The following is a 25714-nucleotide window of genomic DNA, read 5'->3' on the forward strand; positions in this document are numbered from 1 at the left end:
ACAACAGAGTCAAGTGTTATAAACACACAATTCACTGTGCACCCAAACTAGACTCAAAGGATCAGGCTACCCAATGGGAAATGGGACAACGTCATGTGCAAAAAAAGTGTAAGAGAATGGGAAATGGCAACTGGAGAGTGTAAGAAGTCTGGCTATTCAGCTAGGCAGTCAAAAATGAAGAACCTCTGGATTCCACATGATTAGCCAACATTGCAAAGCTCATTTTGTTATGGAAATATTTTAAAAATCATAACATATTGGAGGAAAACCAACATATGTGATAATACACGTTTGGATTACGGTAGGAAAAAAATGTCTTTGGAAATAGTTACTCTGAGAAATAATAAATATTTGAGTCATATGCTTTATATACAATAAAATCTAAATATAAAAAATAGTTTTTAAATATTAAAATACATAATATAAGCAGCTATAACCAAATAGGCAATGCTGTATATAACTATTAATGAGACATTACTGCTTCTACCATCAGTGTACAGATTTTATGGCATTTTAAAATGATCTCCCATACAACTTCCTAATGTTCTCTACTTTGGAAAGCCATTTCCTAAAATCGATTATAGCATGAGAGTAGTAGTTTTCTCACACATATACTTTACATATCAAAAGAAAAAATATTGCTAATATCAATCATTTTCATAGAATGCAAATTAATATCTCACAAAGCAAATTATCCCACCAAGGAACCCATAAGCAATGGGAGACTTTAGTCGGGGGACTAGTTTTATCCAACTATTCTTTTAAAGAGTTCAATGCAGTGATTGTATTTAGAAAGGATAAGAAGCAGATGAGACTTAAGCCTTGGGAAATTAGTTTAAAAATACTTGGGAAAATCCAAGAAAAGCAGGATGATCACCTGGATTGTTTTGGTTTTGGTAGTGGAAATAAGGCAAGGAAATAGATTAGAGACATACTAACAAGTCTGACAGTAAGAGAAAGAAAGAAACCAAAAAAAACTGCCTCTAGGTTTATGTTTTGGAAGATGCACTGTGTTGTGTTGTCATGTTTCTTTGTTGATGGTGATGTTTTGTTTTGAGTTTTTAGAGGGTAAGTGGAGAAAGGAAAACACAACTAATTAATGTATGAATACTTAGAGTCTGAGAAGCTTGTGGAATGTCTGGCAAATAGTAAATGCTCAGTAAGTGTTCATTGAATAAATGAATATTTTGTTTAGTGCCCAGAGAGGGAATTGAGTTAGAGCTATGGGTTTTGGAATTATGGACACTCGGATGGTAGCTGAGTCTTGAGGATAGGTGGGTGAGAATATGAAAAGTGATAAATACTTTGGATATAATATGCAAGATGCCTGCTGTGTTTGGCAATTTAAAGTAAAACCTTCAATAGAAGAGTTTTGATGGAGTGATGTAAGTAAAAGCCAGAATGCAGTTGAATGAGGAGTGAGTCAATAGAAATGAGGAGGTAGTGACAAGAATATTGACCTACAATTCTCAAAATGTTCTGCCAGGTCCTCACCCTGAGAGACTGTGATTTAATCCATCTGGTAGAACAGTGGGATGCAATCACAATGTCATCCATACTAGTGTGTTGTTTTCAGTACTGGTATGGCTAATCTTAGCTACAGCTCTAAAATTTATAAATGATATACTTCTCTTTTGTGTATTGAAACAAACATTTTAAAATTATCTCTGTAATATCTTTTTCACTTTGTTCCATTCCAAAATTCTCTAGTGCATAACAGAGAGAGCGGATTCAAAAATCAGCTGCTATGTGAGACCCAGTGAAAGAAAGTTTAATAATTAGGAGTTGAGCACAGGTGGACAGGCAGAGGAACAAACCATGTACAGGCAAAGATCTCTTTCCGCTAACAAAGGAAAGGAGGTAAGAATGGATATTTTTGTTGATACGTAAAAACCTCAATTACAGCAATTCAGTAAACAAATTGCTTAATATAGAAAATACATTTTATGTTCCTAAATGAATAAAATCATAAGCCTGTAAAGACTGCTGAAAATAATACATTTACTAGTTTATGTAATATATAAAAATGATTTCTATATTTAAATTTAAAGAGAAAAACTATTTTCTGTTAATATTTTTAGTATTTTAGTTAATATTTTTAATATTTTTTACATTTTTACTTACCACTAGAAATGTTAAATGTGTTTCTTTAATAAATTATGTCCAGTTATGATCCACTTTCAAGATTCTGTGCCAAAGTTTCTAAATATGAGAAGTTTTTTCAATGAATGCTTTTTGAAACAACTGAAGTAAAGCTTTGCTCTTATTAGAGAACACAGGGGCTTAAGGACCTCCCACCTACAAAGCAAAGCTGCAGGAAAAGCAACAGCAAAGTGCTGGTGTGCTCCAAGGCCCCCTCAACAGCGGTCTCAGACTCATTAGATAGGGCATGCAGAAGCTGTGGAGAAGAGTGAGGGGGAATAGAAATTTGCAGAACAATCTCTCTATTATTGGCTATAGAAAGAAGTTTTACAAGGATGCAAATGAAAGAAGGAAAGAAAAGGAGATAAGAAAGAAATGATGGAGTTCAGAATATGCCCCCCCTCCCCCCCAAATTTTAGCACTTTGGCATACTGAATATTTTAAGCTGAAGGAATTTGACCAGACATAGGAAGGACTCTCTGACCTCTCCTTTCTCCCCTGAAGCAGGTCATCAGATCCCCGCATGAGAGGTGTCCCTATACCCAGAGGAAAAGGAGCATCCTTATCTTCAAAGATGGAGGGATGCTAAGAGAAATCCGAATGAGTAGGCCTTGCTAAGTTCCCCCAGTTTACTGCCCTTAGTTTATAGCCTTTTGCCCTATCATATTTTTCCATGGCTTTCCACTCTTCACGAAAACTAGTATAAAAACCCTCAAGTTTAATCATTTCTTTGGATTTTCATTTCCTTATGATGCTTCCTGTGTTATGTAAAACTTACATTAAATAAACTTGTATGCTTTTCTCCTCTTAACCTGTCTGTCAGTCTGATTCACAGGGCCCAAGTCCAAAAACTAAGGAAGGTAGAGAGTAAAAGATAGTTTTTCCTCCCCTACAGAAGGAAAACAGAAATTAGGAAAAAAATTAAGGAGCTTGGAAATGAAGGGGACCAGAATATGCCGTCCCAAAATATGCCACTTTGGCATAAGGATTATTTTAATCTGAAGGCAATCGAAGAATAACAGATGGAGGAAGAGCTCTAAAAACAGATCATAAGTTTTCCTTTTGTAAAGGAAATTTGCACTTATAAAGGAAATTTTCATTTGCAGAAATGTCCCCTCCCTTAGCAGAAAGAGGATTCTTAATAACTCTTATCAGTGGAGGAGACTGCAGCTTGAACCTGCATACCAAATCTTCCGAAACAATTCTTGTTTTCCATAAATTCCCTATCTCCTCCCTTAACTTCCCTCTCCAGAAGCCCCAAATCCCTTTTCCTTTGTCCAGCCTCTTCTCCACACTTTGTCCTGCTTTGGGATAATATATAAACCCCCAAATTCTGACTGCCTCCTTGAGTTTCATTTCTTTATGAACTCCTGTGCATACGTATGTAATTAAAACTGTTTTTTCTCTTGTTAATCTGATTTTTGTCAGTTTAATTCACAGGTTCCCCAGCCACTGAACCTAGAAGGGTAGAGAAAAAAAGTTTTTCCTCTCCTACAGAAACTATTGTTGATGCAAATAAACCATAATCAATCCATAAATCAAAATTGAGGAGAGTTTATTATGAGCCAGATCTGGGGGCTAGCTCAAGGCCTTCCTTCCTCAAGGGAGGAAGGACACCAAAGAAGTAGGGTGAACAGAGTGGCTGTGTAACATCTTGGAACATAGAGCATACAACACATATGATAGGAATGTCCCATTTACAATTGTCACGAGATGCTGAGCTGGCACAACAGATCAAGGGTCAGCAGGTCAGTGGTCACAACGTGAGCGCAACAGGTAAGTAATTAATCCTTAGGTCCCAGCAAGAGAAGCCTATCCTTTTTTTTGTTTTTTTGGTTTTTTTTTTTTGAGGAAGATTAGCCCTGAGCTAACATGGGCTGCCAATCCTCCTCCTTTTGCTGAGGAAGACTGGCCCTGAGCTAACATCCATGCCTATCTTCCTCTACTTTATATGTAGGACACCTACCACAGCATGGCCTGCCAAGCGGTGCCATGTCCGCACCCCGGATCCGAACCTGTGAACCTCAGGCCACTGAAGTGGAATGTGCAAAGGTAACTGCTGTGCCCCTGGGCCAGCCCCGAGATGCCTATCCTTAAAAAAGTGTTGATATGGGGGAAGCTACATCCCTACCTTTAAGGACATCATTCTTGTCTTTGAAACATAGTAAATATTTAAAACAGATGTATAATGCATGCTCAACAGGCCACATCAGACCCTTTTGGAAAAACAAGGTCAGGTTGAATTAGTTTTAAACCAAATGGCTTCCTCATATACTCCAATATATCCTATTGCTTTTCACTTATTTAGCACAATTAAGATGAGTCTGATTTATCACTATTTTCTGGTAATGTTGTTATTGTTGTAATACTGTGATTTATCCTTGTTTGTGGTAAATTGTCTATATTTTCATTGAAGATGTTTATTAAGCTCTTGCATGACTGTTAAAAGTGAAATAATTATTTTCCAGTACTATTAGAAAATTGATCAAACCTCTATGTCAAATATTTTAAATGCATTTTACTTTAAACATAGGAATTGTGGCCTATGAACACAATGTCAAACAGAAGGTCAACTAAAATCTTCATAAGTTCCCTCTTTGGCATTGGCTATATTGCTTAATGGCATTTTTGGCTTTTTTTCCAATTGGCTTGGGCTAATAGATTCTTAATGTGTTTTCAGATTTGTTTCTTTGCAGCAAAAGCCTGGTTGAATCAATTGCTTCTTTTGTTCCCTTCTTATAGCCTGAAATATACCTGTAAAAACTTTAGGCTAGAAACTGGTAAATACCAACTGCTAGCGCAGGGAAGGAAAGATAACTTTCTTTCTCCCCTTCTACGTTCTTGATTGAAACTCTTCATCTCTGTAATAAAAGATAGATCAATAAGAGATAACAAATAGAAGTGCATTAACATGTATAACTCACGTATACATAGAAGATACCCAGGGAAGCTGGGTAATTCTCAGAGGTGGCCCAAGCTACCTCTTCAAATAGCATCTTCAGCTAAAGGCAAAAGACAAATTTGGGGGGGAGAGAGGAAGAGGCCAGTTATGGGAGGTTAACTAGGAAAAAGCACAGTGAACAAGGAACAAGGGGTAAGGTGGCTGTGCAGATTTCAGTCCCCACCTTCTCCACTGATAAGATTCTCTTGGGATTTAGAGTCATCCTTCTCTTCCTGGTACAGAGAGGGAGACACTTACAAGTGGATATTTCCTTTAAAAATATAAATGTCCCTTAGAAAAAGGTAACCTCATCTGTTTTTAGAGCTTCTCCTGTGTCTGTAGTTTGTCAAAATATTCAGCTCAAAATAATCCTTACACCAAAGAGGCGTATTTTGGGATGGTGCATTCTGCCATCTTTCATTAGTTTGAGGGGAAAAAAGCCCCATTAGTAAAACATTCTCCTACTCTCTGGTCTCTCTCACTTTGCTCTTAGGATGGAGAAAGGAGAGTGAAAGTGGCTCATGCTATTTTGATTTAACTTAAAAACAAATAAGCCAAAACACACCTCTTTAGGGAAAATATGTTAAGTTGACAAGTTACGGCTGTTGTATGTACTAATCAAATAGTCCCAGAAATAATCACGGCATAACGTTTAGATGAACTGACTATGCACAGTGAAGTTTCATAAAAGAACCACATCCGCTAACAAAGAGTGGCTCCGAATTTGATGACTGCAAGAAAAGCTTTAGAAAACAATTGTGTCTGTATAGTGTTTGCTATGGCTGACTTACTGTATAATGTGTGTGTGTATACATAAGTTTGAAAGTGTGGTTTTAATTCTGGATGACAATGTACTGTAAAAAAGATGATAAAATAGATAACTAACAATTGTACATAATTCAGTTCTTTGGAGTTCATAGTTTAACATGTTTTAAATTGTCCAAGTATATTAATTATGGTTAGGTGTGAGATGGAGAAAAACAGTAGCAAATAAAATTAAGCCAAATATTTTTCCCCTTTGGAGACTGAAACAATCGTGAGGCTTGTGGGATAACCAGCAAAAGATTAGAACAATCACTCTCTGTCATTGGAAGGCCTGTATATACCTGTGGTTAGAAGAGGTCGGGTTCCCCGGAGGGAAGTCATTTGTCCACTTCTATGCAAACTGGCCTTCCAGCAAGTGATGGAGGTTCTTTGAAATTAAGTACAATTTCAATGAATTGGCACAACCTGAAATCAATGCCAGAACACGAGCAATCAACAGTTCAAAGGCCTGGAGCAAGATGGAAGCTATTCAGAAACCAAAACACTCAAGTGAAGAAGCAGAGAAAGAAAAATAAACTTTCAGTGGATCATAAATGCACAGCTAGAGTTTCATAGTTTTAAGCATTCTTCTTTGTTAAAAGAAATAAGTCTATGATATTAAAGGATTTGGGGTGAATAGTCTGGGCAGGAGCCTTCATTCTTCCCATAGCTTGCTTGTGTCAGCTCACATGCCCAAGTGGCCAGATGTGACCGCAAGTGGTTCCATGTGTCTAAATGGTAGCAAGTCAATGATTGGACTAATGGCTCTTGGCATGATGTTATCTAATCCGATTGAATGGGTGTTCTTGCCCTGCTGTGAAAAGAAGTAAAACCTGTCTTATTATTTCACTTGTCGGGGTGTCTTCTCATGAATCCAAATCATGAGTTGTCTGTTCTCATTAACTGCTATCTCCTAAATAAACATGTAGCTTATTATATTGAAGCCAAGTTAAGTTGACCTACATATCTGTATTATATATAGATGACATTTTAATTTTCAGATTTAAGAAGTATATCTATGATGCATTAGATAATTTTTAATATTAGCAATTTAAGATTCATTAAAATACTAGGAATTTTACTGATCTTACACACCAAAATGTGTTATAACATGAAATAATTTTAGAGAAAACAAATCAACTTGTACATCACTATTGTTACAAATATCTAAAAAATTACTAATTTTCGCATCAATTTCTGAAAAAAAGAGTAGAACTTGGAAAACACTGACATTTTCAAAGTAGTGGCAAAAAATTTTCACATAAAATACTTTTTATAATACAGTCAGGAAGTCATGCTATTTGAGCCACTTTCCTCTTTCTTTCCTCTCCCTGAGCGTATATATACACCCTGTCAGGGTGCTATTGATTAAAAAAATGATTCCCATTACAAATATTGTGTCTATATGCTCATTTGATAATTAGAGAAAATATAACACAAATTGATTCCTTTCCTGAATTTCCATATAATAGCATCGACTCAATAATGGTTAATATTGGAATCTCTGTCTTTTCACTTGTGAGCATATTATCTGTGGGAGCCCACATTCTAGTGACAGATCATTAATTTGGGTTTTCAGCTTGGTTTTTAGTGACACACTCTAAATAGTTAAAGCACTTTTATAATCAGAGTACCTCATTATTAAGGAGATTGTTTTAACTACTTTCATCCACTTATTCTATTTTTATGAATCTTAATACTCGGGCTTCACAGCAATTATAGACATTTCTAGTTGTTATAATGTTTCTTCTGGATTTTGCTAGCACCAGGAAATCACCTATATTCTGTGAAAACAGCTGGACACTTTTGACATAGCTTTTGAACACTCCTTGTCTCTCCTCATTTTTAGTGAAATGTTTTTTCTTTCCTGAAAATGATTAGGACTTGATTGTGCACAGCATCCTCATTGCCAAATGTATCCTTAGCATTTTGTGTAATTATAAGTGCATGAATGTATACAAAAAAAAATCATTGCTTATAAACATCACACGTGGACAGCTCATACCTTGTGCTTTTATTCTGTGTCTGATTAAAATACATAAATGCCATTCCAATCAGCTTTGGAAACTTTCAAAGATACTTCATGAGATCAAAATTTAGTGGTGCTTTCTCAAAAAAAGATAAAAAAAATCTTCCTTTTGCTCACCCTGTGTATGAAGGAAATGTCATTATAAAAACTTCATTAATATGTAAATTGCAGCATTTTGATTAGCACTTGCAGACCCCTTTTGTTAAGAAAAAAGATGGAAGGAGCTAACCAGATTGCAATGATTTACATAATAAAAACTCAGTGGCGGAAATGCCACCAAGTAGAGAACCTAAAGAAGGCTAGAATGTCTTTTTTAAACAGCTTAATAAAGTATTAGAATCACAAGCTACAAAGGGAGAGCAAATATTTTTCTTTTAACTGACAAACTCTATTTTAGGGGAAAATTACAGGTACTACAGATTATATTAAGATGATAGGAATGAACATGTAGCCAACAGTGTCAACACATACATATTTTTTCAATTTAGAAGTGAATGCTTCACTCACTGCTGTATAAGGACTCAAATATAAAATACAAGCATCTGCTCATAAACTTCATTTTGATAAAAAGAAGATAGTCTAAGAGGAGACTTCAGTTTGTTGTGGAAATAACCAACTCATACTCATTTCAGTGATCAAAAGTCATGTTTCAAGTTGATGTGAGAAATTTAAAAAGCACTAAAAATTTTTTTAAAACACTAGAAAAATTAAGATATTTGAATACTCAGTTTGTAGTATGTACTTTTTAGTACTTCATAACCCAAGGGATGTGTTATGATTAGCTTATCTAAACAGAGAAAGCTAAATAGAAAAACTGAAATAATATTTTGGGTACTTTACCAGAGAAGAATTTTTCTTGGCAATATATAGATGACACCGTAGGGGAGGAAAAAAATTTTTTCCCTCTCCCTATCTTAAGTTTATTGTCTGGGGCTCTGTAAATTAGACTGACGAAATACATTAACAAGGGAAAAACAAACAAAAGTTTATTAACAAGTGCATCTCAAATACATATGAGAGCACTCAGGGATGAGTAACTCAAAATGACGGTTAGAACTTGGGCTAATATAGCATCTTAAAAAGGGAAAAATAAATTTTTGGAGAAGTAACAAAAAAAAAAGGAATTTGAGTTTCTACAGTGACATATTGTGAAAAGGAAAATACATGGAGTAACTAATGGAAGGTGAGGGCTAGTTAGTAAAGTTTGCCATGTCGATTCTTGTGGTGCCTTCTTTTGGCTGATAAGGATCTAGAGTTTAGAGTTATCTCCAATGATTAAATTTTTTCCTTCCTGGTAGAGAGGCGTGGGTGGGAATCTTTACAAATTTATGTCTTCCTTTTAGGCAAATAGAGGGAAGGCAGAGAGCTTTTCTTATATATTCTTCTTCTAATTGCCTTCGGTTCAAAATAATTCTTATGCCAAAATGGCATATTTTGGGGTGGTATATTCTGCTACCCTATAGCACAAATATGACTAATGCATAGATTTTTAAAATTATTGCCTTTTTCCCATTCCACTTCTTATTTGTTAAATACATCTACACATTTGTTAGATGTATACCAAACAATAATTCGAGAATATGGAACATGTGGAAATATGATGCTATATGGAAGTGAAATGTAAAAGTATTATCTAGAATTTTTTTAGAAAAGATTTTCTTCCTGGGGATACTTAACAACATAAACCATAGACAAAATGGAAAACAGTGAGCTGGGCATGAGAAATTGTTAATGATACTGTCTTCTGGCTGAATCCAGCAAGGCAAAAACCATGCTTGGTGACAGTAATTTGTTTACTGCTTAAAGAAGCACACGAATTGCCGTTCACAGCTGATTGCTACCTAGAAGGGAGGTAATTCTGGTCTCAATGCCTTATCTTTTGTAATGTTCTTGTCTTTAGTGTCACAGCAATTAGGTTAGCACCAGAGAAACCTATTAATCATTTCTGTAACTGCTAAATTGCATAAGTGTGTCGATTTGGAATCTTAGGGTGAAAATAGAAGATTAATGAGCTGATCTCAGTTCAGTGTGATAATCCAAGAACTAAATATCTGGTGCCTGTCTTGTTTTACAGAGTTGATAATATAAACTTTACTCTCTCTAAACTCTACCTTATATCAGGTAGGAAACGGGGTGAGTGATGGGTTCAGAAGTAGGAAAGTAAAGGGAGATAAAGGGACATTAAACCAAGCAACACTCAATCAACAGAGATATTTTTTTTGGTATAGACTAGGGTCAATACTGGCTTAATGTGATTTAGGAACTGCAAAAGTTCTTCACTTCCACATTCACTGAGGCAAATTTGATGAGTTTTCCAAGGAAGGCTGTCCTCTCTATCTGTGACTTGACTGCTGTCATGTGGTACCCGCAGGTCCCTTCTCGGATTTTGAGTCTTAATTAGCGCTAGTCAGGACAATGTACAGAGTCCAAATCAACTTTGGTTGTTCCACTCTCAGGAAGATTTTAATAATTCTTTCACATCCTTGGTCTCCCAGTGCTAATGACTACACCTGGTTTTGATACATTTGACATAAACTGTCAAAAAATATCAAGCTCTTAGTTAGGAAACTGTTCAAAACAGAAGGAGAAAAAAGAAAATAATTGACAGAGAGAAGACAATAGTCCAATTTATGATAGCTGGAATTATTGAGATTATTCCGAGTGCATCTTTCCTCAAATGTATAGATATCTTTCAAAGCGTATAGTTTTGGAGGGATTTTCTTTCTTACAGTTTTGAAGGGATTTTTCCCTCAGCTGGCCTCTATAAAAGAAATTCTATTATAATATAAACAGGGCAAATATTGGTGTAATGTTTGAGAATAACAACAACATCTTTTATTTCCTTGAACCTAATGTCTACTTTATTTCATTGGAAAAATAGTTCATATGAAGTAGTGTACACATGGGGAATTTAATATAGATTAAAAAATAAAAAATAAAAAAACAGAAAGAAAACCTGCAGAAAGGTTTGTGGTTTAGTGAAACCCTCAGACCATTTACCAATATTTTTGACATCTTAGCCATAACAGAATTTGAAAAATCTTTTGTTTAGAGGAAATCACTCATAGTATGGTTAAAAAAAAAAAATAAAGCCTACTGCCTTCAACATCCTAAGGTCTTATACATAAATCAAATGCTACCTGCAACTATGAATATCACTGTTTATTTTTAAAAATATTTAAGAATACATAAAGTTAGATGTTTGCTTTGCACATTTCTGTGTACTCAAATGGGAGAGGTCAGATCAATTAAAATATTTATAATGGCTAACACCAAGAGTCAAAATAAAAATCAAGAATAACTAAAAATCCATCTTTTTCCTGGACATTGAAATAGTTCTCTGATATTTATATTTGTGACAGAATTAATTCGATATGTATTTTTATTCTAAACTTCAGCTGCCATATTTAAGCACAAGTCGTGACATTTGTGATGACTAAATACAGAGCGAGTATATATGAAACAGTACTAACAGTCTGCTTTACGTCCTTGCTCAAAAATTGTATATTCCTTTGGGAGCAGGAGCTCTTGATATATTTGGAGAATTAAGGGATCAAGTTATGATTTTACATCAATTTTTTGCAAAGTTCATTACACACATCAAATAACAATTAGTATTTTCCATCATACTATAGCTAGTAGGTAATACCTAAAATTTGAACCCAGATTTCTCTAACTCCAAAGGTTCCCATCTTAACTTCTACATCTATATTGCCCATCAGTGTGGCTTAGTGGTGGGCTATCGCGAAGAGGAGCACCCGTTTCCTCTTATCAGCCTCCTGTTTTGTTTTTAAGGTCTTAAATTTACAGAGTTGATAAGAATGGGGGCTTTTGTAACATATTTGGAATTCATTTGTAATTTGCAGGTTTGTTTTTAGGTTAATTTATTTGATAATTGTGTATTATAGATCATTTGATAATTGTGTATTATAGATTGCTTGCAAGTGATTTGGTCATAACAATTCTCTGTTCTATAAAGTACATTACCTCTGGAATGCCAGGATAAAAAGATATCACCCACAACTTGAAATTTACTTTATACCTCTTGTAGATTATAGACAGGTACATATAGTTTGCAGTTTAAAAAGTAGGGTACAACAGGTAAATGCACTAATAGAAGCATAAATAAATGACATGAGCTGATTTAATTTGCAATACTTTCCAAGGAGATAAGGAATAATTTCCGGAGAAGATTGTCTTTGAGCTGGGCCCTGAAGGGTGGGTATGATAGTAATAGATGCAGGTGCAGAAACACCACTACAAGGAGTAGTAATAGCAATAGGGAGTAAGGCAGAAGGGTGTTTAGGCAAGGAAACTTTTTCAGAACTGACTGGATGATAGAGTTTGTGAAGACTAGCTTGAGAAAATGGAATTCTTGAAAATTATATTGTAGATCATTGAGGAGCCATTGAAACTTACTAGCAGGGTAATAATAAAATGAGAGCCATATGTAAGAATATTCTAGTGACTTTGTATGGGGTATATTGCTATAGGAAGAGTGGAGTGTCAGGAAAACTAGCATACTAATTCAGAACTCAAAGTCTGCATCCAGAATATTCTCTTAAACCAGTTACTCATCTAGAAAACAAATAATTTGTGCAATCTTTTAAAATGAATGCCATCTTATCCTTCTAATGATGGCTAATTATCATAAAGATCATTGTAACAACACAAACATACATAGTGCGTGACTTTTTGCGATTTCTCTATCCTTTTATTCTTCTCCCCAAAGCCCCAGTATACAGTTGTATATCCTAGCTGTATGTCCTTCTAGTTCTTATATGTGGGATGCCACCATAGCATGGCTTGATGAGTGGTGTGTAGGTCCACGCCCTGGATCCAAACCAGCCAACCCCAGGCTGTTGAAGCAGAGTGTGTGGGCTTAACCACTATGCCACCAGGCTGGCTGATTTCTCTATTCTTAAAAGTAGATTATATATTTAGGATCTTAGGAAAGTGCTAAAGGAGGAAGAAGAGGCCGTGTTCATTATGGGTTTATTATAACATGGTTCCATCATTAAACACAAAAACCACTTTCCAATTATTTTATCAAAATATATTAGTTTCCATGCCTGGGATAATTATGCTAAGATAGTGAATAGAAAAAAAAATCAAGACTGCAATACTCACATGCAGGCAAAAGTCTGGTTTTCTTGATCTCAAAGAACATCTATAGAAACAAAAAAGCAAAACCCCTGAGTATTAGCCTTAGGTATAGAAATGCACATAGATTCCTTCACTCAATTGTAGAGTTGAACTGTTCTGACCTGGGAAAGAAAAATAATAAGCTAGAGTAACAATGTGTTCAGAAAAATTGGAGTCAGCTAATCAATTTTCAGTAACTCTCTGATTTATATGTCTAATAACATGACTGGCAATTTATAGTCCCTATCGCTAAATCTCAAAACACAATTTGCTGCAGCCATAAGCAATTTGTTTAGTGTAAATGGCCTTTAATCCCATTGATGATTGATTAATCTATAAATCACCAAAGGAGCCACATGAGCCTGAAAAAAATGATGCCCTAGTTTTCTTATTTTTAATTTTTAAATTCTGTATTATTACCAATAAAAAAATAGGTCAAGTCTTCCAAGCATCCAAGATAAAAATTTTAATTTGTAAAATATGAAAATTCTAGTTATTATTATTACTATTAAATCATTTTGAAATAAACCCAGCAAAACACATAAGGTTGTTTGAGGGCTTAGAAATACTTTAAGATGATTTAATTTACTTGAAAATCCAGTAGAAGTGTGTATGATTAGCTAGGCCATAAAAAAAAAATTCATCTTATTTCATCTCTAGAATCTGTATGTTTCCTTGTCATTTTGAGAGGGGGTAATCAATTTAATATAAGAATATTTTTGAGGAAAACAAAACACAAAGAAGGATATTTATTTAGAAATATGAAAGGTAGCCATTTATACATTTACTGACGACATATAAACAAGTAACTCAGTTTATTACATTTAGAGAGAGAAGGCAACTGAAAACACAGTGTGACTAAAAGGAAAAAAACACATTTTTTAATGACTTTCTATTTCCTTCTGTAGGGATTAAAGCACTTAGTCAGAGTGACATGTACATGTGATTCTCTTATGCTTTTGAAAAATAGGCTTGTTGGGAAGGACTGTTATTAGAGGACTAACCAGAATAAAATATACTCATCAACTCTCCATACATATTGAAAATTCCATGCTGTTACTTGTTTTACTTAGGGTAATCTGTAAGGACCATTTACCTTCCCCTCTTATACTCCAGTACAGAAATGGATCAAGGATGTTTCTAACTTTACCCAACTAAAGAAAAAATATGTCTGCATGCAACAGGACTTGCCCAAGTTTTCTCAATTTCAATATTCAACACCAAATGTTTGCCTTCATCTTTTTTTCTCCCCAGCAAGGTGGCCTCAAAGTGAATGTTGAACTTTCAGCGACACTTACATCCTGGTGAATTTGATTATCACACTTCTTTCTTTATGCTGAAAGTAAGTTGGAAAGAAATTTGATTCTGTTGCTTCCTGTTAGAACATTTCAAAATGCTTGGATGTCAAATGGCAGAAATTGATTTTGATAGAGCTCTGGGCTCAGCCTGTGCAGGCATACTCTTACAGGGCTGCATTCACTCCCATTCCAGTCTTCCCAGTGAGCAGACTGCTAAGGCATTATTCATGCATGTCATAGGAAGTGGGTAGTTCCATTTACTGATTTAGAGACTTGGTTGCTTTTTGTTGAAGCCTGAATAAAGTGACAGAAATCTTTTTTACTCAGGATTGTTCTTGGCATGGCAAATGCAAGATATTCAGCTAAAATAAATACCCGTGAGAGTCATAAATGCCATTAAGGAATTGCATTCAAAGGGAATGCTGAAGTTTGGCTTGAATAAAGAAAAAAGGGGGTTTCATTGTTACAATTGCTGAAGTTGGCGGATATAATTGTTTCTCAGATTCATTCTCTTTACTATCTGTAGGTTGTCAGTTCAAGAGAGGAAAGAGGAGGGAAAGGTTTTGTCCCTTCCTCACCCCCGTCACTTACTCCCTAAGAAGAGGAAAATATCTAAAACCTAAAAGATCAGTGAGAGGCCATGGGTTCCACTGGTGGCCTTGGGGAATATGCAGAGCTTTAGAAATTTTCATCCTGCTTTTCTCTCTCCTCCTCTCCTCTCCTCTGTCTTCTTTCTCCCCCTCATAGTCAGTTGGCAGAGTAGACTTTAATGTGTAATTATTCACTGGTTCCTTGTCTCTTCATGTGCTTTTAGAAAAGAGAAACAAAATATTATTTTCTAGCAGGTGGTGACAGATTTTCGACAAGGCAATGAGCAAAGTGACAAGATAGAAAAGTTTTTTTTTTCTTTTTTTCTTTCTTTTTTGGCCCATAGTACCAAGACTTTGGGCCCTTTGTGAATGTATGAGGTTGGCTGGCAGAACATTATATCAAAGAAGCCAAACCAGTGTAAAGACCTAGTCCATAACCTCTAATCTTACAGACATGAACTCTATTATTTCCCACTGAAATTAAAGGTTACCAAATTGTAACAGATGTCCTTAATAGACATGTCTTTATTACTGGGGAACATTAGGTAAATGAAAATTGAACCCCATATTTTAAGTTGCAGCTCATGAAAATACAAAGCTCCATGGCTGGATGTGGCATTTTAAGCCTAAATTATAGAAGCCTTTATACAATTTGCATTAATTGATGCATCAGCAATTTTTCTAAATCGCAGCAAGTATGAAATAGTGGGAATTAAAAAAAAATGGCAATTGAATTCTAGCTACTCTAAGCAAACTACAATATTTGACATCCCCTAATTCATAGAGACTATGCAGTGCATTTCAATAGCAAGAATATTTTAATTAACTGCTAAGAGAATAGGGCTGAGGGTGGAAATCTTCCAATAGACCTATAATGAAAACAAGCTGAGGGTTGAATAACCTGACATAAAAGAGCTTTATGACTATGTGTTATTGCAGGTGTCTGAATATTTTAAAATAGAGAGATTAAGATGAATTCTATGTGTAGGACAGTTAAGCTACTAACATACACATGAAATGGACAAAAATAAGAGGCAAACTTGCTTTGCTAAAGTCATTGAAATTAGATATCAAGTCACTATGAAATTATTTCCATTGACATGCTTAATGAAATTTAAATACATTAATATTCTATATTATCTGAATAAAATTCTACGTACCTCCAGTGTCATATTAGAAGTTTTAATTTCACAGTTCAGTTTTCCTCTACTTAACAAATTGCATTAAAAATAGTTGAGAGTAGAATTTATCATCGTGCCTAAGTATAGGTGGGTATAGCACTTAAAAAGATGGAAAATAGTATCTTTGAACAAGAAGAAACGGCATTTAAATGCATAGTTTTTTTTCTCACATTGATAACTCTTTGTTTAAAAAAAGTTGCCATATTTGTAGTATTTTTCCATTAGTAACAGTATTTTTATGATATTTAATATAATCAGAAAGACAGCATGTTTAGGTAAAAAAAACTGTTTTGCCAATTCTAGAAGTAGCAATGGCAATTCCGGGTCATTCTGGAGAAAATGTGTGAACTACATACAAGTGGGAATGTTCGACAGGAAAACCACAGGGGGATTTCCAGCCCAGCATGTAAGGAGCTTGGAAGTCATCACTCTGTCCTAACAAGTAAAAAGCTGAACAAACTGAAAAATCAACAACTGTTCTTGGATCTGTTAGAGAAGCGTTGTCACAGGGCAAACATCGTCCCCCAAACTGGAGAGACAGACAGGTAAATACAGAGAATCACAACTTGTCAGAGCAGAAACCTCTGTGGGAACTGATCCAGGGTGGGATAAGCTGAACTATGTGACAAATTGCAGAGGCTCAGTGTGGCCAAGCCTAGAGAGAAAAACTCCAAGGGGACTTGGCCTTGGAGGGTCCACACACTTTCATGAGATTTACCTCCAGGAGCCTTCCCAGGTTCTCAGAGTGAATATCAGAGAAAAATCCCCTCATGCTGCTGGCAGGAAAAGAGGAAAAAGAACCAATCTGAAGTCTGTCAAGGCATTCTGTTCTCCTTAACAAAGCCTGAACTCAAGAGAAACTATTTCACCAGAGCCTAAACTATTGGGATTTTATGAGAGCGTAACTGACCTGAGGAAAGGGAACCTAACTTCAGCCCACTGGAGCCATCCTGCTCCACAGAAGGAGGGGAAAAGCTGAGAAGCATGGAGGCACAAGTTGGCTAAACAACTGAGGCCTAATCACAGGACTATAGAACGCTTCCTCTCCCCCCACACCTTGCCACCACTAAAAGTCTATTTACAGCAGTTCCTTTTACCCCTTATACTACGTCTGGCTATTAAGAAAAATTTCATGGCATATAGAAGGCAAAAAACACGGCCAGCCCTGTGGTGCAGCAGTTAAGTTTGCACATTCCGCTGCTCAGTGGCCCAGGGTTCGCCGGCTCAGATCCCGGGTGCGAACATGGCACTGCTTGGCAAAAGCCATGCTGTGATAGGCGTCCCATGTATAAAGTGGAGGAAGATGGGCACGGATGTTAGCTCAGGGCCAGTCTTCCTCAGCAAAAAAGAGGGGGATTGGCAGTAGTTAGCTCAGGGCTAGTCTTCCTCAAAAAAAAAAAGGCGGCATAAAACAGATTGAAGAGACAGAGAAAGTATCAGAATCAGACTCAGATATGATAGGGAGGTTGAAATTATCAGACCAGGAGTTTAAACAACTATAATTAATATGTTAAGGGCTCTAATGGATAAAGTAGACAACATGCAAGAACAGATGAGCAAAGTAAGCAGAGAGATGGACATTCTAAGAAAGAGATTAAAAACTACTGAAACTGAAATGAAGATGGGCTCATAAACAGACTAGACACAGCTGAAGAAAAAAAGTCTCTGAGCTTCAGGATACATCAATAGAAGCTTCCAAAAGAAAAGCAAAGAGAAAAAGACTAAAAAACCAGAACAGAATATCCAAGGACTGTGGGACAACTACAAAAGGTGTAACATACACTGTAATGAATAATCTTATGTGTCAACTTGACTAGATTATGGGAGGCCCAGATATTTGGCTAAACGGTATTTCTGGATACGTCTGAGAGCATGTTTCTGAATGAGAATAGCATTTGAATTATTAGACTGAGTGAAGCAGCTGGCCCTCCCCAATGTGGGTGGATAACATCCAATCTGTGAAGGGCCTGAGTAGAACAAAAGGGTGGAAGAAGGGAGAATTTGTCCTTTGTGCCTGATTGCTTGACCTGGGATACTGGTCTGCTCTCATCCTCAGAATGAAACTTGAACCGTGGCTTCCCTAGTTCTCAGGCCTTCAGACTGAGACTGGACTAAACCATTGGCTTTCCTGGGACACCAGCTTGCAGAATACAGATCACGGAACTTCCCAGTCTCCATAATCACTTGAGTCAATTCCCCATTACACATCTCTTTAAATATGGATATATCTTATAGGTTCCACTTCCCTGGGGAACACTGATTAATACATATGCATAATGGGAATACCAGAAGGAGAAGAAAGAAAGAAATGAACAGAAGAAATATTTGAAGAAAGAATGACTGAGAATTTCACCAAATTAATGTCAGACACCAAACCACACAGCCAGGTAATTCAGAGAACACCAAGGAGGATAAATGCAGGAAAAAAAAAAAAAAAAACGAAGACAAAAAACTACACCTAGGCATGTCTTATTCAAATTTCAGAAAATCAAGGATAAAGAAAAAATCTTGAAAGAAGCTAGAGGAGAAAACTACCTTACCAATAGAGAAACAAAGTAAGGATTACATCAGACTTCCTCTCAGAAGCCATGCAAACAGGGAGAGAATGGAGTGAAATATTTAAAGTGTCGAAAGAAAAGTCCCACTCACCTAGAATTCTGTATATCACAAAATCATCCTTCAAAAGTGAAGGAGAAATAAAGACTTTGTCAGACAAACAAAAATTGAGGGACTTCATTGCCAGTAGACCTACCTTGCAAGAAATGTTAACAGAAGATCTTTGGTGAGAAAGAAAATGATTACACAGTAATTCCCCATTACCCATGGGCGATGCATTCCAAGACCCCAGCAGATCCCTAAAACCGTGAAGAGTACCAAATTATATATACTATGTTTTTTCCTATACTTGTGATGAAGTTTAATTTATAAATTAGGCACAATAAGAGATTGGCAACAATAAACTTCCTTTTGGCATATCCAAATTGTCAGCATCACTACTCTGGGTCTTTTGTGCCATTATTAAGTAAAATAAGGGTTACTTGAATGCAAGCGTTGTGATAGAGTCAGTCTGATAACTGAGACAGCTACTAGGGTAGAGTATACAGCCTGGATACCCTGGACAAAGGGATGATTCACATCCTGGGCAAGATGGCATGAGATTTCATCATGCTACTCAGAAGGGTGTGCAATTTAAAACTTATGAATTGTTTATTTCTGGAATTTTCCACTTAATATTTCAGGACCAAAGTTGTGGGCAACTGAAACTGTGGAAAGTGAAACTGCAGAAAATGGGGACTACTGTAAGTCAGAAACTCAGATTTATTTAAAGAAAAGAAGAACATTGGAGAAGGAACAAATGACATAAAATAAAACTTTTATTTTTTTAACAGTTTGCTCAAAATAATAATATTTGATTATATATGGATATGTGTATATACTTAGATATAAGTGAGGTGAATGACAGCAATGAGACAAGGGACATGTGGGTAGAATTAAGATTATTTTGTTATTATAAGGTATTTACATTATTTGTGAAGCAGTATAATGTTATTTGAAAGTGGATTTGGATTAGTTATAAATGTATATTGCAAATTCTAGGGCAACTAAAAAAAAAGCAAAAAGAGAAGTTTAACTGATATACAAAGAAAGGAGAGAAATGGAATCTCTTAGAATGCTCAAGTAAAACCACAAAAGGTAAGAAAAAGAGTAAAGCATAATAATAAGGACAAAGAACAAGGCAACCAAGTAGAAAACAGTAACAGATACGGTAGATATTAATCCAACTATATCAATATCACTTTAAACATCAATGGTCTAAATCCATGCAGTAAAAGAGAGAGATTGTCAGAATGAATCAAAAATACAAGACCCAACTACACGTTGTCCACAAGAAATCCTCTTAAAAAGTATAAAGACACTTTTAGGGGCTGGCCCCGTGGCCGAGTGGTTAAGTTCGCGCACTCCGCTGCAGGCGGCCCAGTGTTTAGTTGGTTCAGATCCTGGGTGCGGACATGACACTGCTCATCAAGCCACGCTGGGGCGGCGTCCCACATGCCACAACTAGAAGGACCCACAACAAAGAATATACAACTATGTACCGGGGGGCTTTGGGGAGAAAAAGGAAAAAATAAAAAAATCTTAAAAAAAAAAAAGTATAAAGACACTTTTAAATTAAAAGTAGAGGACAGAGAAAGATATATCCTGTTAGCACTAGTCAAAAGACAGTGGGAATAAAGCTAATATAGCTATATTAGTTTCAGACAGAACAGATCTCAGAGTAAGGAAAGTTATCAAAAATAAAGAGGAGCATTAACTAATGATAAAGGGATGAATTCTCCAAGAAAACATAATAATCCCTAATGTCTACGTATCTAATAATGAAGCATCAAAATACATGAAGCAAAATCTGATAGAACCACAAGAACAAATAGATGAATCCACTACTACAGTTGGAGACTTCAACAACCCACTACCATAAATGGACAGATACAGCACGAAGAAAAATTACTGAGGACAGAGTTGAACTCAACAACATCATCAATCAACTGTATATAATTGACATCAATGGACTATTTCATCCAATGACAGATTACATATTCTTCTCAAGCTCACATGACATATTTACCAAGATAGACCACATTCTGGGCCGTAAAACACACCTTAACAAATCTAAAAGAACAGAAATCACATTTTATCTGATCTCAGATCACAATGGAATTGAACCAGATGCTAATAACACAAAGATAGATGGAAAATCCCAACATACTTGGAAATTAAACAACACACTTCTGAATAACAATAATGTCAAAGAAAAAAACCTCAAGTGAAATAACAATTATTTTGAAGTAATTGAAAAGGAATATACAACTTATCAAAATTTGTGGGATGCAGTGAAAGCAGAACTTAGAGGAAAGTTTATAGCATTGACTATATATAACAGAAAAGAAGAAAGATCTAAAAGCAATAATCTAAGCTTTCATGAGTTGAATGAAATTTTGACACCTGTTCATTTTATATTTGTCTGAGATTTACATTTTTAACTGTTTGAAAATTTTTCTTAAGGATACTCAGTTTGAAAATTGACTTCTTGTCAAAAGCCAGGGTATTTTATAAAGCCGTATTTGTTATGTACAGCCCAAGGACAAAAGATTTGTCTGTTACATCCAGGAAGGCACAGCATCCATTATCCTAAGTTTATATTACAGGAAGTAAATCAAAATCATAATGACAGTAATAGCTAACGTCTATTGAACACGTACTATGAACAACTACATATTTTACGAATTTTGTCTCATTTACTTTTTACGTAGCCCCATGAGGTGGTGCTCATTTTAGTCCCATTTCATAAATAATAACTACAGTTGATAATGATGGTAATGATAGCAGCTAACATGTGCTGAGATTTTACTCTGTGCCTAGTAGTAAGTGTTTTACATATATTATTCTCTCACTTAATCCCCATAGCAATCTCATCAGATTGATACGATTACTATTCCAGTTTAACAGATAAGAAAATTGAAGCATAGAGAAAATAAGTAACTTTCCTTTGGTCGTGTAGTTAGTTAGGGAACACATTCCTAGATGACTCCAATTTCCATGTCCTTTCCATTCTAGGGGAATGCATCCATTACTTTCATTACATTCCCCATAAAGTACGAGGTCTCAATATACATGTGTACTTATCTGCTTTTTCACATGGCATCATTTTTCCCACCTTTTGTAGAAAAGGAATATATTTTAAAAAACTATAAAATTTGGTCTATTATAAGATTTCACAGAAAAGAATATAAATATAATTCATCTATGCATACATTCATTAAGAATTACTCTGTTTGCTAATTGTAAAAAGCAATATCTTTTTATGTCAAGACTGTTATTTGTCCCTTAGATGGACTGTTGCATGAAAAACGTGGTATTTGTGACTCATGGGAAATACTGAAGTAGTGTTTTGGCAATTATACTGAGAGTATTTTTTGCAGATCAGGGGATAAGGTATAGTTAAAACTATTCCTACAGATAAAACCATATAATTAATATAATATTAATAGAACTGTTATAATTATATAATATTATATGATAAAACTATGTGTTTTATTATATAACAATAAAATTATTATGTTATATAACAATTAAAATATTATTATATAATTAAATAATATGTAATATAATTATATAATATTATTATAATATTATAGGGCTAATAATATAATTATCCCTATATAATTTTTAAAAATTTTCAATCTTTTGCGGTGTTGATTCCATTCTAACTTGGATGTGCAATTAACTTTCTGCTTTATAATATGGCACTCTATGCAGACACAGGAAAGAGAAAAAGAGAAAGAGAAGGAAGGAAAGACAGAAAGAAGGAAGGAAGGAAAAGTCAACATATAGTTCACCAAATATGCAATCATTTTCTAGGGAAATTCAATAGTGCTTTCCTAACTGAATAAACCCTTATTTGTTCTAATAAGCATTGTTTCTGCTATATCTGCTTGCATTTTCAAGTTAAGCGCCATTTGAATTTGTCTTTTTATTAGTTAAGTAACCAGTTAATTTGGTCAAAACAACAGAATGAATTATCTGTGCATTTATATTAACCTCTAATCTCTTGACCAATACAGATGCCATTCTTTCATAATTATTCAAAGTTAATTGTTCCTTGTGTGTACCATAAAATGGTTTTTTATAAACAGCAAAACCCCTCCAACCTCTGCCATGTTAATTCATGTTATCAAACTTCATCCAATCCTCTAGGAATGAGTCCCTGTCATTGCTTTCTATTTGTCAGCTGCCTACCCTTTTTTCAGCTTTTGAAACTCTGATCACATTACTGGACATCAATTATTCAGTGTCTCTTTCTCACAACTAAACAGTGAACCTTTGGAATTCAGACCTTTATCTTGCTTATCTCTACATCCTTAGTGCATAGTACTGTGCGAGTCACATGGTAAGTGCTGATGAACTGTTATAGAACCCTTTTACTACTTATGTTGAATGAGTGAAACCTACAAAATCCATTATCTTTAAAGCACTCTACATTTACAAACAACATGCTGTCGTGTAAAAATATACATGCCCTGGCCCACTCTCTGGGATTCCAATTTGGTCATTCTGGAACAGAGTTTAGCGCCCATATTTATACTGTTCCCATATTTATATTCAGCCCAAAGGCAATTCTGAGGCACATTGACTTTGGAGAAAAACTCATCTATGTGTTCTCAAAGTCTCTCAAAATATTATGAATATGTTTTTCTTCAATTTAAACTTGTACATAGTATAATGAATCTCTTTTTACTCGTCAGCCTCTTGAATTTGCTAAGACCAATGTGAGTTTCAGTATTTGGTTCCTCAAAATACTAATTTTCATTCTGGGAACACTACCAATTTTAATAAGTATGTTCTCTTCTCCCTATCTATTTAAAAATATTTTAAAATAGATTATTGTGCCAATGTACTGTGGAGCAATCAAGACTTGAATTTTTCTTTACTGGGGTCAGAACTGTCCCCTAGTGATGATTTGTGTTGTCATAAGTTTAGAGAGCTACTGGCATTTCATGGGCAAGGGTCATTGATGATAAAGTTCTATATGCTTGGGACAGTCCTGTACAATAAAGACTTGTTCCACCCAAAATACCAATAGCACTGCTTTGAGAGGCAATATTTGAATTCTAATTAGAAAGGAGAAATCATGACTTGATATGCCAACAGAAGTGGATAAAGGAATCAGGAGTCTAGTAGAAAAGCCATTGGTTATTTTTTTTTTTAAAACTCTACATGTGTCCTCAGTAAAAGAAATACTAAAACAACGTAAGAGTGATGGCCTCCTGTCTATATTCACTCATATGAATCTTAGAATAATTTTGTTTCTGAGATGGGCTTTTCTCTGACCATATCTTAAATCCATCCAAGTGCATAGACACTGTGCCAAATTTTTATGTGCATTACCTCATTTGTTTCTCATCACAATATTCCCAATATACAGATGAATAAACCAAGACTAAAGAAACAACTACTATTGTTTTTACTTCTTTAGGAAGTGAAATAAAGTGCTTAAGTTCACACAGCTTGTACATAGCAGAACTCGAATTAAAGGCCCAAATCAATCTAACTGGGCAGCCAGAATTTGTAGAGTTCTGGGAGGCAAACCACAAAAAACAAAACAAAACAAAATCTTGGCTAAATAAACAGGACAGAAGTTACCTTGAAGGATATCACGTAACTTGCAGCATGCACAGGAAACCTGCAGAATCAGACTCCGAATTTGGATTTGAACCAAGGGAGACCAGGCTGATGAGAAGAGTCAAGGTCATGTCATTGGCACTAAAGCTACTGTCACTGGATCCTCATCACCACCACAGCTGTCATCTTTGCTGCAGGACAGATGCTTCTCAGGTCACAGCTGGATTCTCAACTCTGCCACTGCATCTGTGAATTTTCTCTCTCCTTATGCCTTTGCTTTATTGTTTTTGAATTCGAAATTCCAGGCATGTGTACCCCGTCTGCTTATCAACTGTCCCCAAGCTTGAAGAGCAAGAGGAGAAGGGGATGAATACTCTCATTCCTCTCCTCAATCTTTAACTTCTTTAAGTGTCTGACAGGGATTTACTTGCCACCAACATGGCATTTCCACCAGAGAGAAAAATGTTGGAATAGTGGTACTTATCACTTCCTTAATAATGCTGGAGTATTGGGTTAGATATGGACACATGAATTTCATTTATACTCTTCTGCCATTTCTTAGCAGTCCTCTATTAGTTTTTAAATGCACATAAATATTCCAGCAGACCCCTATGTAAAATCAGGTTGTGTTACAAACTTTTGTTCTGAAATAAGTCGTTTGGAACAAAAACTAGGAGAGAATTAGTAAATTACACAGGTTAATTTACAAATGTCTGTTTGATTCTAACGCAATGATTATTTCAACAGTTTTTATATATGTGATGCTTCATGGTTACAAAACTCCTTTCTAGGTATTATTTTAGCTGGACAGTTTTCAAACTTCTTTGCCTCATGACCCCTTTATACTCTTAAAAAATATTGAGCACCCCAAAGAGCTGGTGAATATGTAGGTTATATTTATCAATATTAACTCCATTAGAAGTTTAAATTGAGAAATTTTAAAAAATATTTATTACTTCATTCAAAATAAACAATAATAATAAACTCATTACATATTAATATAAATAACACATTTTAGGAAAATTTTGAATAATTTCTCAAAGAAAAGATAATTCCTGAGAAGAGTGGTATTCTTTAATATTTTGGAAAAGCTTTAATATCTGGCTTTTATGAATGACATTACTATTCTGGATTATCATACTTCTGCATTTAATCTGTTGTGATATCATGTGTCATATATCTTGTGAAAAAATCTATACTGATGAAAGAATGAGAGTAAAAAAGGCAAATAACATTGTCAATCTACAAAAACAGAAACCAGTTTAAGAGGCAAAGCATTTATTTTGGGATCAAAACATTGCAATTCAGAAAGCCTAGATTCAGGTAGAAACCCAAATAGCATCTCGGTTATTGGAGAAGAGTTCAGAATTTTTATGGGAAAAGGGGAGAAAGATAAGGAAATTTGT

This window comes from Equus asinus, chromosome 18, assembly GCF_041296235.1.
Source record: "Equus asinus isolate D_3611 breed Donkey chromosome 18, EquAss-T2T_v2, whole genome shotgun sequence".
Taxonomy (NCBI): domain Eukaryota; kingdom Metazoa; phylum Chordata; class Mammalia; order Perissodactyla; family Equidae; genus Equus; species Equus asinus.